We start from the raw sequence: 17,280 nt of genomic DNA, 5'->3' as shown, positions 1-17,280 counted from the left end.
TTTATAACGCAACGACAAAACTAGAACTGAGTAGCTGGCAGACTATCAATTTTAAAATATTCTCATCCATATATTATAGAAAAACTAGTTTTGCAATTATGAATTATTAAATAATTTAAAGAAGAATAATTGTTGTAAAACTTGTAAGAGATGATTGAAAATTAATTTTGAAGTAATCTTGTGTCATAACTATAGAAACAGTGAAAATGAATAAATTTATCATTTCACTGAAATGTTAAATAAAATATATTTTAAATATCTATTTCTGTGTAGGTATATGGAAGTCATGAGGAAAGAATTGATAAATATGTAAGGAGAAGTTAGTGAATCAGAGAAATGATACAAGCAAGCAAATTTAATAATCAATTAGAACAATTTACTATCATCACATGATCAAGTTAGACATTCTAAAAATGTAAAAGTTTTCCAATATTAGGAATAATGGAGTAAATAATATATTAATAGGTGAAAGGAGAAAAAACATGTCACTTTTGTGATAGATGACAAAGTTTACCTGATAGAACTAGTTATTAGTTTTAAATATTACTCAGTGAAGTAGAAATAGACATCTTCTTAATCTTAAAATATCTATCTGAACAAAATAGAAAAATAATACTTACTGTTAAAACATGACACCTATATTACTATTTAAACTGGAGTCAGCAACAATTGCCTCCATCACTGATATCATGTATGATCTAGATGTCAATAAATCTGAAGAGATACTAATTATATGGAAAGTATATATAAGCATTAGACACATATGACATATCCAGATAATCAAAATGGATTATTGAAAACACTAATAACATGGAAAGGAAATATAATATAATTCATTCAATAAATGCAATGTGTTTGTTGGTTAGACATATATAGTGCACATAGGTCATGATTCCAGTGTGTAAATCTTTGCAGGTTAGAGAAAAAGAGATTCGGTTCAAGTTAGCAGCCAAAATACAAAATATCTAGTAAAAAATATTCCAGTCTTCTCTGAAGAAAATGTGAAAATAATAATTCAATCACATACAAAGTCTTAGAGAAAAATTTACTTTGAGAAAATGAGATGTTATAAAATATTTACAGATCATTTGCAAATTTTATATGAGTTTAATTATCAAATATTTCCTATTGCACTAGATAACTACAAATGTCATATATGTGTAAACATAATTAAGAAATTTTGAAAAACAAAAATGAGTATGATTTTGCCATTTGGAGTTTTAAAATATTTAAAGACATATTTGTTTTAAAAGTGTGATGTGGTTCAAGATTACATAGACCAGAGGAGAATGAAAATGGTAGAATGGTGATGGGTAGGAAAATTCAACCTTTCCTCCATCCAGAATCTAGATACTGAAAAATAAAAACTTGTTGAAGTTTGTGGGGGGAGAAGTAGCAGATCATTTGGAATCAGGAAGGAATTCATAGAAAAATATTAGAAGCTACACATAAGTTGAAAAGATGATCCACACAAAAGACAAAAGAAAAAGATTTGGACTCTCTGCATGGCTCTCACAACTTGTACAGAGGGAAAGTGAGCCAGGACACGTCTTGGTGTGGCCACTGCTGCGGTCAGAGGTATAAGGAAAAGCCTCTGAAATAGGGGCCACTTCAGAACCCCGCAGGCTGTGAGGCCAGGCAGAGAAAACGGAGACTGGCTAAGCTCCAAACTGAATCCTACGAGGAAACCATTCATTCAAAAACTGAGAAAAATTTTGTTTCTATATTTTTGGATTCACTTTCTTTCTTTTTCCTCTTTTTCATATTATTTCCCTCTTATTTTATTCTATTTTTTGTTTTCCATATTATTTCTTTCCCCTCCTTTTCTTTTCTGTCTTTTTTATTTTACTATTATCCTTATCTAATTCTACAAATATCCTTCTATTCCATGGTAGAATCCTTCATCACATTTTTTTAATTTCTTCTCATCTCCAATTGTTAAATTTCTCAAATTACTCTTTTTGCATTCTCTATTGCCCACCTCCTATTTCTTTAATAATATAATCATTAACTCTATGTTACTATTGTTGATTTTTCCCCATCATTAGAGGTAGAATAGATGTCACATTTAGTAGGCTGACACTTGGTTTGTCTTAGGTTTTATAATATAATTATAGATTTGTTTTCTAAGGTTAAGGGTAATATATTATTGGTTCTATAGTACACCTTACCTAGTTTGTCATGAATGATACTATTATTGATTTACTTGATATTGCCAGTGTTGCATAATTTTTGTTATTAATAACTTTTCTTTATATATTGAATTAACTTTGTGGTATTAGCAATACTGTATTCTATACTCAGAGAAGGGTGTGTTGGGATATTTACATGACACATAGTAACAGAAGTTACTCCCCTATACATAGTAACAAAAGTAATTGGATCTTGGGACAGAGGCAAAGTCCTCTTGTTTCCTGCTCTCAGAGTGTATCACTGAAAAGTGGACAAAATAAAAGGATCTCTATACTAGCAACAAGTATTTTCTTTCTTTTTTTTTTAATTTTTAAGGTAGTAAAATACAACAGAACAAGGCAGAACAAAGGCAATTGAGACAGTGCAGTGAAATTGGTACAGAACTTCACAGCAGGTTCCTGGGATAGCAGTAATAGATACCATAGTATATCTTGTTATCTTCACAATAGTTGTCCTTTCAATCAGGTGTAGCAAAATCAAACCAAAAACAGAACATTATAAAACCTATCAAAACAAAGTATTCAATAGAGTATTGAATAGAGTAATACAATTAATCAAAAGAAAACAAAGCAATGATAACAATATTTGCCTTCAAAGAGATGTTAGAAGGAAATCCCCCAATTAGCTATATTGTGTACGGTCATCCTCCCAAGAGATGCTCAGAACTCCAGCTCCCATTTGCTAATAATGTGGGGGAGGGAGGCAGGATGTTTGATTTTCAGTCCGGTAGGCTCACGGCTGCCTACCAGGGAGACCAGCAGGTTGCTTTGCTACCCAGAAGCCCAAGTTCCAACATGGCGTGGATCTCAGGAGATGCTGGCAGGCTGTTTTTTACCCTGAGTTGCCCACTGCTTGCTGATCCGTGGCTGCTTACCAGGGAGGTGAGCCAAGTATTTTTATTATAAGTGAATTAAGCACTAAATAAACGGAAACAAACAAAAAATAAAAATGTGAGAAGACAGGGTGACAGAATGCCTCCACGACTCCCAGCTCTCCCAAAGCTGATGTGGGGCACTGAGCAGAGAGGACAGGAAAAGCCTCACAGGTTAACTACCAGAAAACGTAACAGAGGAGATAAAAAAGCAGATGCTGAGGAGCTCCATGGGGTCACAGAAAATATAACTCCTTAGACATTAGAAGTCACAATATAACCGGGAGTTTACAGAAGACACTAAAGAAGAGTTAATTGAGTTTTAAAAAATAGTATCAAAAAGGAATAACCAGTTTAGCAAAGAACCAGACTCCATGAAATGTTCCAAATTAAAATCTAGGAGATTAAAAATTATCAGGGGCTGTTCAGGCCTCCAGTGACCTGAGCTGAGGGTTACAAGACACAGAGACAATAATTAAAAATGCAAGAAGGTCTGGAGGGTCTTATCAGACTAAGACCAAGACTCTCCTAAGTTACCATTTTGTATTAAACATACAGATTTCCAGGGAATGTGTAGGGAGATCCAGGGAACAGCGCAAGGGGTAACAAGAAACAAAGCTGTCTCCTATGAACATGTCATAGATTAATGGGAAACTTGTGTTTTCCTTGTGTTAATATTTACTTCCATAGAGTTTTGTGGGAGAGACAGAAAGTCCTTAGATGAAATGTTATTTTGCCTTCTGAGGTATCACAGCATCGTAGATCATGACACCATCCTCCATTGTGTCGAGTGGCATAGGGAGTTCTGTTTCTGCATGCTGACCTTTTAATATAGAAATCCAATTTATCAATTGGTAGCATGCTCAAGAAGGTTGCCACCAAAAATTATACTGAAAGTTTGGGAAGAAGTAACCAACATAGCAAAGAATATCAAAATTAGAAGATAGAGACTGTTTTGGAGGCCAACTGCTCAGAGACAGCTTAAAAATAAGAGAACACAAAAAAATGAATTCAACAACTGCTAGCTGACTCAAAGAAGATTAGTTTAAGATTAATTGCAATAACTGAAATGGCAGAAGACAGCACAAATGCCATAAAAATTGTTTACAGTAATAATAGCAGAAAACTTTCCAAATACTGGGAAAAGAACACACAGATAAGTGAGACGTATAAAACCCCAAACAGTTATAATCAAAACAGAACCTCTATATGACACACCATAGTCTACATTACTAAATTTATTTATTTCATCTAGCAGTCTTTCAATGGAGTTTTGGGGATCTTCTATATAGAGTATCATGTCATCTGCAAATAATGATAGCTTAACTTCTTCTTTTCCTATCTTTACGCCTTTTATTTCTCTCTCTTGTCTAATTGCTCTGGCTAGTATTTCCAGTGCTACATTAATAGGAGCAGTGATAAAGGACATCCTTATCTTGTGCCTGATTTTAAAGTAAAGGCCTTCAATTTTTGGATATGATATTGGCTGTTGGGTTGTCATAGATGGCCTTTATTATATTGAGGTAAAGACCATCTATTCCAATTTTCTGCAGGGTTCTTATCATGAATGAATGTTGGACCTTATCAAAAGCTTTTCATGCATCTATAGAAATGATCATGTGGTTCTTACTTTTGGCTCTATTGATATGGTGTATTACATTTATTGATTTACGTATATTGAACCATCCCTGCATACCTAGGATGAGTCCCACTTGGTCATGGTGTATAATCTTCTTGATGATTTGCTGCATCCTATTTGCCAATATTTTATTGAGGATTTTTGCATCTGTGGTCATTAGGGAGATTGGTCTTAGGGAGATTGGTCTGTAGTTCTCTTTTTCAGTTGGGTCTTTCTCAGGTTTTGGTATTAGAGTAATATTTGCTTCCAGGAATGACTTAGATGTCTAACACAGAGACAGAACTTTAAAACCTGTTAGAGAAAGCAACAAATTACTTATAAAATAAAATCCATTAGAATTATAGCAGACTTCTCAACAAACATCAAAAGCCAGGAGAGACTGAAGCTAAGTGTTTCAAGCCCTAAAAGACAAAAACTCTCAACTCAAACTTGTATGTCCTGCAAAATTTTCTTTCAAAATTGATGGAGAAATGGTTATTTCCATAAAAATAGCACCTCAATAGATCCATAAGTACCAAATCAGTGCTACACAAAATTCTCAAGGACATCTGAGAAAGAGACAGTGAAGCCCAAAATGCCAAAATATCTAACAGAGTGAATATAGTAGGTCAGGTAAGCTGCTAAATAGGAGGAGAGGGATCCACAACAGGAAAACAAGGCGATGGCGGAATAAGTGAATGTGAACGGTCTCGATTCCACAGTCAGAAGACACTGGTTGGTAAAAAGGAGGAAGAAATAAGACTCAACAATATCCAGTATACAAAACCACATTTAATCTGAAAAGGAAGACACATTAAAAGTGAAAAGCTGGAAAACAACATTTCATGAACCGGGAACTCAGAATAAAGCCGGAGTAGCTATCCTAATTTCACACAAAGTGGATTTCAAGCCAAAACTGATCAGAAGAGGCCAAGAAAGTCAATATCATCTTGAATAATCTATGAGCCACAGAAAAAATCAAGAAAGAAATTTGACATTTCCTAGAGTACAGTACCAGTGCAATGTCTGAGAACGTAGGACACAGAGAAAGCAGTCCTACATTGGATCTTTATAGCTATGGATGTCCACTTTGAAAAAACAGAGTGAGGCCAAATAAATAATGATGCACCTCAAGATCCTAGAAAAACAAGTACAATACAAATCCAAAACTACTATCAGAAATGAAACTTAAAGAGAACAGAAAGTAACGCAGTTGATAGCAAAAATACAAGGAATCGATTAGTTGAAGAACTGGCTCTTAGAAAGAACAAACAAAATAGACAAAACTCTGTACAACCTTACAAAAAAAAAAGTGAAGAAAATCCCAAATCAGTGCAATTAGAAATGAAAAAGGTGAAATCATGACAGACTCTGCCAAAATTCAGATTAGAACTACTACTTTGAGAATCTGTACTCTAGAAAATGGAGAATTCAGAGGAAATAGACAGATTCCTAGATGTACCAGAATTACCAAATTTGAACCAGGAAGACTTTGAAAAAACCTGAATAATCAATATTTAGCAATGGGATTAAAGGATTAATTTTTTAAAGGTACCAACTAAGAATGTCTTACAGCTGTTGACTATTTTTTCATGTATTTATTGGCCATTTGTATTTCTTCTGAATGGTTTCTGTACATTTCAGTAACCCATTTTGTGACTGTGTAACCTGAGTTCTATGAGAACTTTAGGGAAAATCTAATGCCAATGCTCCTCAAACTCTATGAAATGAAAGAGAAGTATTCCCACAGTCATTTCTGGAAGCTAGCCTTACCCTGATCTCAAAATCAGATAATGACCCCACACACACATAAGCAGAAAAAGCATTCCAAGCCAGTGTCTTAAATGAACATTAATGCCTAAATACGCAAGACACTGGCAAAGTTGGGCATGGAAGCACATGCCTGTAATCCCAACATTCAGGACGTTGAGGCAGAATATTTGCTGTGAGTTTGAAGCCATTCTGACCTATGAAATGAGTTCAAGTTAGTTAAACTACATAGAGAGACTCAGTCTCAAAAGAGAAAAAAGAAAAGACAGAAACAAACATAAATAAAGTGCAGTAAGATCATCAAAAGATCACACATTATGACCAGGTAGCATTTATCCCAGGAATGCAAAGATGTTTCAAAATATGCAAATCAGTAAATATAATACACCAAATGAATAAAAGGAAGAACAAAAATCATGTGATCATCCCAATAGATGTGCAAAATGCCTCTGATACAATCCAACAACCATTCAGGATAAAAAACAATCTTAAAGAAAGTAGATGCATTAGGGCCTTATCTTACTCTGATGAAAGCCGTTTATGACAAACATCATATTAAATGAAGAGAAGTTGAAAACTTTTAAAAGCAGAAACAAGTCTAAAATGTATGCTGTTCAATACAATTCTCAAGACATTTAGACTCAGGCACAACAAATAGGTAAGAAAAAAAAGACATGTACAAGAAAGGGAAAAGTTAAATACTATTTTCAATGACATGATCATCTGTATAGAAAACTCAAAATATTCCATCAAAATATGATTTGAATTAATAACCAAATTAGGTGGTGTAGCAGGATAAAAAGTCAACACATAAAAATCAATAGCATTCCTGTACACCAATAATAAATTGACTGAAAAAGAAGCTAGGGAACAGCGCCTTTCACAATAGCATGAAAAAATTAAATACTTGGGAATCAGTCTAACCAAGGGAGTGAAAGAACTCTACACACACACACATACACACACACATACACACACACACACACACGCACGCACACACACATGACCAGTTACAGTACTCTGAAAAAGGAGATCAAAGAGAATATCAGAAAACAAAAAACTTCCTGAGTAGACAGAAGCAATACAGTCAAAATGGCTATACTTACAGATACAGATATACAGAGTTGATGCAGTACCAGTCAAAACACCTATAGCATTCTCACAGTAATGGAGAAAAAAACTAAAATTCATATGGAACCAGAATAGACCTAGAATAGCAAATACAATCCTGGGCAACAAGATTAAGGCAGGAGGAATCACAATTCAAGACTTCATATTATACCGCAAAACTACAATGATAAAAATAGTATGGTACTGGCCAAAAAATTGTTGCTCTTTCAGTTCTGGGAGTCCTCTTTCAGGTCCTTAGGTGTACTGGCCATTTCTGTCACATCAAAACATTGTGGTATGTTCTCACGCATTTTATTCACCAGATATGATACTGTATGGCTTCTGGCTCCTCCCCAAACCAACACGACCATGGCATCAAACATTTTGAGTTGATCAGGACATGACATCAAGGCGGCCACAACAGCACAGCACCAAAAAGAAGATGCACAGGATCGCTTCAGAAAGTGATGAGAACAGTGGGGTGTAGGCGTTCAGAGTGAGGAGGAGTATTCTGCAGGAGATTAACAGCAACGACTGATCATGATATATGATCATTTTTATGTAAACATTCATACTATTTTAGCATATTTCTTATCTATGGTAGCATTTAGAACTTAGTATATGAGGTAGTTTTACAAATTATTATTTGAAAAATAAACAAATAATATTAAGCCTTTACAGAAAAATAATACTGAAGTGAGAACTAAAAATATCATTGCAGTAACAATCAGGAAGAACAAATAATTAATTCTGTACTACTTGATTTTCTCAAGTTGCCAACTTCCAAAACTTTTTGTGTTTAGTAAGCTCTGGTAATGCAAGTAAGTATGACAAGGATTAGATTTGTAGGGGTAGTTAGACAATATATATCTAAAAATATAAAACTTGGTCATGAACTAATTTTGCTAGAAATTATCCTAAAGGATGTGACCAAATGAAACTAACACAGTTTTAAAGTGAATTAATCAATCAGGAAGTAAAATAATGGAATTATTAAGATTAATCATAAATCAGAAGGACTTGCAAATAATTTCAACTTTTAGGGGCACCTGGAACCAATATTTTGTACTTTTACAAGATAGAATATTATTCTGCTATAAAAATTACATTTTCATAAAATTTGCTTAACAAGAAACTCTGAGTTAAACATATTTGTTTAAAACCAAGGTATATACAATAAATAAATTTACAAGAAAAACTATCTACCCAGGAAAATATTCAAAAAGTATATTCATACAATTTTTAAACATGATTATCTGTTGCTGTTTGGACCAGAGAATGTGATTTTTCTGTGGTTTAAAGTATAATATAGCTATTTATTTTCACTGATTATATTTAAAAATGGAACAATTTAAGAAATTTAAAATGATAAAGTTTGACTAAAATTATAGTTCATTTGTTTTCATTAAAATCTACTTTTATGGGATTTCCAGATAAAAGATTAGTATCTGTACCAGAAGAAACGTTACTATACAACTCAAAAATTTAAGACACAGTGAAATTTAATAATAGTCGCACGTGTGGATCATCTGCTGACTGCTCATCAGGTACTCACCCAGAAGCTTTGATATTTGATCTCATTACATTCTTAAAACAAATTTATTTCATAAGTTTTGTGATCACTTTATCTTAGGAATGAGAGAAACCCAGGGTTATAAAAGGTAAATAACTTGTCACAAATGATGCAAATTAAATGTGTGGGAGGTTATGGTCAAACCAATTGTGCCTTCTTCCATTTGCTCAAATACCTTCCCCGGAGGATCTACCTGTAGGAATATTAAGATGGTTTTGTTGAGTTGGCCAATTAACATGAATAAGAAACAATCTTAATCTTCAAGTACAATACATTCTCTTTGATTTAGGTAAATTAAAGATCTTCCTAAAAAAAAGAAGGAAGGAAAGAAAGGAGGAAGAAAATAAAAAGGAAGGCACAAAGAAAGGAAGGAAAGAGGAAGGAAGAAACAAAGAGAGGAAAAAAGGAAGAAAGCAAGGACCAAAAGGAGGAACGAAAGAAGGGTTACATAAATGAGCAGAAACAGTTAACTTTTTTCCAAAGAATTATATTACCTGTGCATTCAGCTCCAGGTCAATCATTTCTCATACAATAGTCTTCCTTAAGAAACTTTTTGTGCAATGATATGAATATTTGGGAATGAATTTATTGGTGGCCTGTAAAACATTCCTTGTATGTTTAAAATCAATTGCTAATTAATATCAGAATTGTTAATAGCATTTTCAGTATTCTGTAAGGAAAGGTATACTAAAAGTTTAATCTCAGTCTAGATTTTATAAAAGCTCTTCAATAGTCTGAATTATCTATGAATGAACTTATAAAATCTAGCCTATCAAATGAGAGCATATAAGAAGAAATTACATCTAGAACGCTTCAGACGCTGTGTGTAGGATGACTTGGTCCACTATAGGAATGAGTTTTGCATGTGGAATCCAGTTCTCCTTCATTCCAAACCTGCCCTGCACTTGTGCAGGTGTGCGTCGTTAACATGTGTCACATGTAGGGACATGTGAGCTCCCGAAGCAGAGTGTCTTAGTTACTTTTCTCTCATTGCTAACACAAATACCTAACACTCAAAATATTAAAAAAGAAAAGGTTTATTTAGCTCAAAGTTTGTAGAGATTTTGGTCCATGTCAGCAGACTCCAAGGTAGGGTGGCCCATGCCTGAGGGGCAGCTGTTCATGGCAGCAACGGGTACCAAAGGAACAAGAGCAGAGGGGCAAAAAGGGAGGAACAAGCCTCTTCTCCTCCCTTACATTTTTTTCAGGCTACTCACCCCAGGGCGGGTGTAGCACTCACACCTGTAATTGAAGTATTGGACTGAGAGTCAGTCACAAAGTCTAGAAACTCATACCCATGACTGCACAAGACTTTCGGGGGACATCTAGATACAATACATGACACATAGTATCTTTGGGTCTTATTCATCTTCATATTTCAATACTTAATCTAATAGTTTCCAATACCTTTTTTGCTAAAGTAGAGTGAGCCAACTTATTGCAAAATTCATATGTTTCTTTAATTTTTTCATCTCTACCTCATCCTTACTGTTAATAAATGTGAGAAAAAAAATCTCAAAATATGTTACTTATAAACTGATCATCTGTTAAGCATAGGTTAAAATTAGTATAGAAACAATAGGTATATAGCCACCTTTATGTTGCTATAGCAAAAAACTCAAGACCAGGAAATTTATAAAGAATAAATATTTTTAGCTCATGGTCCTGGAAACTGGGAAGGCCAAGAGCATGGTGGCAGCACATTGTTGGCACCCGCTGGTGAGGGCTGTCAAGCTGCTCCATAACATGGAGGGCATTACATCATCAGGCAAAGTGTCAGAGTGTGTGTATATATATATAATAAACCACTGCCTTAATAATTAATCCACAAACAGATTAATCTATTTATGAAGATCTCCATGACCCTATCACCTCCCAAAATTGAATCTCTGGGTACCACTAATATAGGACTAGAATGAAATTTCCAACTTAATTCTAGGAGCCAAATGACATACTGTTATCTTAGAAGTAGTTGTTTAAGTTACAAAATCAAAGTGTAAAAAGTGGACATACAATCAAATAATGATAGTACAAACTATTCTGTTTGATAAACTAACATAAACTTAGTAGTATGATTACCTATCATGCACACTTAATCATACATACATTTATATCCTTTAGAGCACTTTCTTTCCCTTTCATTATTATAATATCTATTATACCACTGGTGATTTCTTACTGTTATTTATTTTTTTAATTCTGTATTATTTCTATCCTTTTTTCTGTTTTGATTTTTTTCTCTAAATAAAAAAATAAAAAAATTCTAGAGAATATTCAAGTCACAATATCATGTCCTCACACTTTTATTTAGGAATATATGAGGAAATAACAATACACTTAAACTTTTCTATGGTATAAGAATTTTTGCAGTAATTTAATATTATTTTATTAGTTTTAAACTATATTTTAATCTGAGCCCATTCAAAAGATGAAGAGTACATGCTATTTTATTAAAACTTATCAGAACAAAACACTCAAAAGGATTAGAATTTTTTTGGCCTAACAAAGATTGTAGGTATTTTGATAGAATCCTCTGTTTATGTGAACAATGAATGAGGCAGTGTTCCCTAAAGAGCGTCATGATTCTAGGCTTCAAAATGAATTCAATTTAAATTTGAATGTATCGCTCTTTGCTTTTGAGATATATTTATGTCAACATTGCTTTGTAAAAAAAACTGGCAGTGATGTGTTTATAATGAAAATCATTATATTTATTGAAATCAGATCTTCTGTAATGGCAACATCCTTCGGAAGGGGATGGAAGATAGTACTCATTAGATACTTTTCTTCATTTATGAGCCAGAGAGTATATTAGTTTTATCCAATTGCCATCTGCCATCCATTTTGTATACAGTATGCCTAAAGAGCTCACTCCGTATAAGATTCTAAGAGATAAAGGTAGACCATATTGTATTTATATTTGTAAATACTGTATGTATTAAATAACAAATATTTACGTGCCATTAAGTTCTGGATAAAGGAAATATAGAGTTAAAACAGACATGTTTCTCTTGCTCAAAGCTGGGGGTTGAAGATATAGTTTGGCTAGAAGTGTGGTTCATGTGTGTGTATAGTTGCATTTGTCATAACTATGCGAATGTGTCACTTTGGTTCATTTTCAATTAATTTTCTCAGTATCACTTGATAAAGTCATAATGAAGAATTTCTATGTAAATCTATTGATTTAAGTTTGCACTGTCAAAATACAAAAGTTATAGATTCAATGATACAATAGATGTATTGAGGAAACTCACATTTAATCCATTTTTAAACGTGTGAAGAATTTAAAATTGTATTATGTGAAATTATTTAACGATATTATGCAATAACCATAGGGATAGATTTTGCTGACACTTTGGCAAACAGTAGTTTTGAAATGAGAAAAATAGAATTGCTAAATTTTTAAAGTTGTATACTTTAAGTCATACCTAAATATATTTGTTTACAGCTTAAAATATATGCTAAAAGTAAACCTTACTTCAAGAAAAGCATTTTAAATGACAAGAGTGAAAAATAAACCCTAGTCAAAACATTTACATATATATATATATATATATATATTATATATATATATATATATATACAATACCTATATACTTGTTTAAAAGGGTCTGTATCTCAGAAGAAAGCTTGTATTGTTTGAAAGTGAAAGTGAAAACTTAGTTTGAGATTTTGAAATTAGAAACCTCAGAGTTAAATGTTAACTGATACATTAATATAAATCACTAGAGGAGAAGGGATGAGGTAATTTACCTGCTGGAGTTTAGTGGATTAGTTCGTATGGTTCAAGGATGGCAAAGATCTGTGTATGTGCATGTGTGCCTATGCATGTGAGCATGCGTGTGTACAGGCAACCAGTCTCAAGAAAATGAGAGGAAACGAGCCAGAAACCTCTCACATTTTGCTGGCATCTGTGGAGTGTCACCATATGAAAACCATATGACTGCTGGCAGACTGGCATGTCAGCTCAGGCATGTAAAACTTGACCGCTCTGAGCTCAGAGTTTATCAGTTTATAACCAAAATATCTATGCAATTTTAGCTGCACTCATTTTCTGCAAGGACACTATCATTTTCAAATGCCTCCAATTCCATTTCCACCCCTTAAAACTATCCCTGAAGGACAATAGTATTACACATAACATATATTTTTTCAATTGAAATTTATTCTATATGCATAAATAAGATCAATCAACTGATCGCAAAATCAGATGAGTGTCTCTGGTCTCTTTCTCTCTACCTGAACCTTACCATAATCATCCTACCATATAAACTCCATTGAAATGAACTGTTGAAAACAGTGGCAACAGTAGCAATGCTTTATTGTAGTAAAATTGGCTTGTGATGTCTTTAATGAAGTATGATTGAAACCTACAGTGAATGCTTTTTAAAAAAAGACACATTGCTCTTAATCCCTCTCAAAATATTCCCCCTTAATTTGAATACATTTATCCTGTAACTCTTGTCACTCTCTGATGCCCTTTGGGAGGTCTTTCTTGAGGGTCTTCGTGGAGTGTGATGAAGAATACGGTTAATGCTGCTGCCGAGTGCACCCAAGGGAAAGGCAGGCTCCGAAAAACTCTGTGGTGTGTTCTTCTCCATTTATTCACTGGACCTGGCACTGTGACTTCTGGCTCTTCCTCAAAATGACAATGAAAGGTAAATGTTTGGACAGGACAAATGTTTAATTCAGGACGTGGAGATGGCGTGACAGTATAACTAAAGAGACTCCTGAAAATGCCTTTCAGAACTGCTTCAGAAAGTGGCACGAGCCCTGGGTGTTAGGAGTGAGGGGGATACAAAGGGGGATTAATGACAAAGTTTCCTTTACTAAAGTAATTTTTTAATTAAACATTCACCATTGTCTTCAATCACACCTTGTGTTAGCAAGTGATGTGGTTTCAGACCCCGTTTGAACATGACTACACTAAGTTAGAGTTAGGAAGTGTGACCAGAAACCTCCCTGTAAATTGGTTCAAGGAGGCCTATCTTGGTGTGATCTATACTTTCCATAGTTTCCACAACTGGAAATTATTAGAGAGTTGAGTAGCTTTGGGCAGGAGGAAGACAGTTTTAATTGATATTTTCAAGGTAAAGCAATAAAGGATGTGGAAGAAACAGTCTCTACAATGTTTAAAAGGAAATTTTCTTCCATTAGAAGAACAGTCTTGTCTACTTTTAGAATTCTTTATTTAATTTTCAGAGCTACAATAGAGAGCACAGAGGGGATATTAATCTATTGTTCATGGAATATACTAAAATCACAGTATTTCTATTTATTAGCACAAACTAAAAATGAAGATGACCAAACTTTACCATCCTTTGTAAAACTGGCAGATGAATCAGTCATGGCTTCTTCTTCCTCAGTCTACCTCCTTTTAACTGGAGGTGACCGTTTTGTGTGTAGCATCTCATAACAAATGTAACTGCTTTGTCTCTATACACCTGAGCACTGTCTAAAGCTCAATTGCCAGTGAAATTAATGACATGGGGCAATCCTAAAACACTGGAGACACGGGAGTAGGTGGAAAAATTTCAAGGCACTTTTTCCATACTTCCTTAGAGGCAACCTGGAGGTTTTGAAACCAGTTGCCCTGAGTAGGAAACAATTCTCTATCAATAATTTATTGCCTTGAATTCATTTGTTTTTCATAACCATAGTGAAATACATGAAGAAAAGTTTATTTCGTTTGCAGTTCTAGAAATTCAGCGCTATGGCCCTAGCATCAGCTGGGCTTCAGAACTGCAGTTGATGGCTTCACAACAGCTGGAGAATATGGGAAGGGAGGAGGTGATATCTCCAGACAGGAAGCCAGAGACTGGTTCTGGGGCTGGGCTCTGAGTCATGAAAACTTGCTCCCATGACAGGGACCAGTGACCCAAGGACTTCACCAGGGCCTAGCTCTGAAAGGTCCAACTATCTTCCACCCCACTGCATTAGCAATCATGCTTCCAGCACAGAGACCTTTGAGGGGACACAGCCAAACCACATCCAAATCATACCATGACCTTTGCCACTCCCTGTACTGTTATTCCCACGACCTCTACCAATTCCTAAAGTCAAACATTTCGAATAAACAAGGAAGTACTGAAGGATTCATGTCAGGCTCTGCTTTGGGGGTAATTCAAAGTCAGTTGGGAAGTGTGTCTTATGTGTCCCATGGCCTTCCATACATAGCCTATTTGGGAACATCTATCACTCAATGTAATTTTCATGTTACAACCATCATGATCTTTGTCTCTGATCAGTGATCACACTGTTTAGTTATCTCTTAACTCTGATCTTCACCCAGTTCTTTCACACCTGATAGAATTGTCCCTATTTCATTTTTGTTCCATTCATTTGAGTAGCCTCAATTCTTCTGAATAAAAGGACCTTTAATGGCAGCAGTAAATTGTATTATTTATGCCATTTGATATATTACTGGTATTTTACCAAATCCTAAAACACTAAGTCCTCTGGTAGAAATTCAGGTTCCTTCTAATTCCTATCAACGATGCTCATGCCAGTGTTACTGACAACTCCTGATTATGCCCTGCCAAATCTCTTGAGCAAGAATATGTAAGAGTCAAAACTTGGGAGCACAATACAATCCATGATTCAAGTATCACTATGTGTGAGTTAATGCTTACCCCAGAAAATCTTTTAGGGCACCTGACACAAGAAAATACAAAACAATGAAATTGGCTAAGGGATGACTTATGCACTACAAGAATTTCTGTACTTTACAGATATAGTCTCTTTCATGACATTCTTTATAAATAAAGATTCTGTGTAAATACAACTGCCTGTAATTATTTCCCTTTTAAGTGAATGCTCCTTGAAGTATGGGAACCATTTGTTTTTTATTTCTATCACCTAATCATTTACTTGAACATTCAGCAAACATTTGTGAAAATAAACATGAAATACTTAACCACTTTTTGTAAATGTTTATACAGCATCAGTTACTTAGCAAATTCTATTTAGAGTTGGATTAGTGATCTAAACGTGAAATTTAAAACAGTATTAGGTGGTACCACGAATGGAAGACAACTCAGAAATGACACACTTTTAAAAAGTCAGAATAGATCAAGGAAATACTTAAAATCATAGAATGACTAGAAGCAATAGCTTGGGAGTGAGACAGATGTGGGTTTCAACCACCGGGTCTGCCAGCTAAGAGCCAGATGACAATTTACCTAGCAACTAAAAGCCTCACTTTAAAAGCTGAGTAATAATACTTATTCCATAGGGGTTTTTTTGGTGAAAGTCAAGTGAGATCAAGTTCATAAAGATCTTAACACAAAGCTACCCAAAGATACCAAAATTATTCTTTAATTTCCCTGGCTTTACTATAAACTCATGAATGATAGATTTATGCCTCAAACATTATAAAATGTATACATGTAATTTTATATAGGAATTAAAAATAAATGTACATAAAAATAATCAAGCTTAATGATTTTCAAACTAGACTTCTTTTTTATTGTAAAAAATTAGATCAAATCAAGTATCTTGCTACAAGTATACTACAGGTATTACTTGTAGTAAGTGAAAAAATAGTGTTTTACATGTTGGTGTTGTTTGATATGTTGGTAATTCATTAAGTGCCCCATAGACTACTAGCTCAGGTAACTAACAACCGTTAGGGTTCTATTTGGGGGCTCAGGTAAATAATTTGTGTTCTTTATATCCTAAGAATGAGGTCACTTCGATACCTCTGTCCTTAAGATTGTACTAGCCCAAATGATGTTCTCTGGAGAATAAAAAGCTACTCTATTCCCTATTGGTTGGACTGTCAGTACGATGAGCACTGTAGTCCATGGAGATGAGCTGATATGGCAAGTAACATAAGGTGGCCCTTGGTACTTTATTTCATGATGGTCTCTGTAAGGCCTGTGGTGGACTGAAAATTGATGGTCAACTTAAATACCACATGAACTGAATCAGTGTGGTGCTGTGTGTAGATGGCCCACCTGAGGATTGTTGCTAGCATAAAAAAGAGACCTGGAAAGGAAGAGTAGTTGTTGTTTGGTGCTGTTGGTTTTCCTGTTGCTGTGAGTTCTCCTAGAGGAGCTTGCTGAACTTCTTTCCTGATATGAACTTGGATGTTCTCATCATCAAAGGAACTTGGGATCTTATTGCTTAGAATGACTGTGGTTC

This window comes from Cavia porcellus, unplaced genomic scaffold (genome assembly GCF_034190915.1).
Source record: "Cavia porcellus strain 051 isolate PalLab524CR breed Dunkin Hartley unplaced genomic scaffold, mCavPor4.1 scaffold_10, whole genome shotgun sequence".
Lineage (NCBI taxonomy): Eukaryota > Metazoa > Chordata > Mammalia > Rodentia > Caviidae > Cavia > Cavia porcellus.
The sequence above is the reverse complement of the archived record's forward strand: the minus strand, read 5'-3'. Positions refer to the sequence as shown.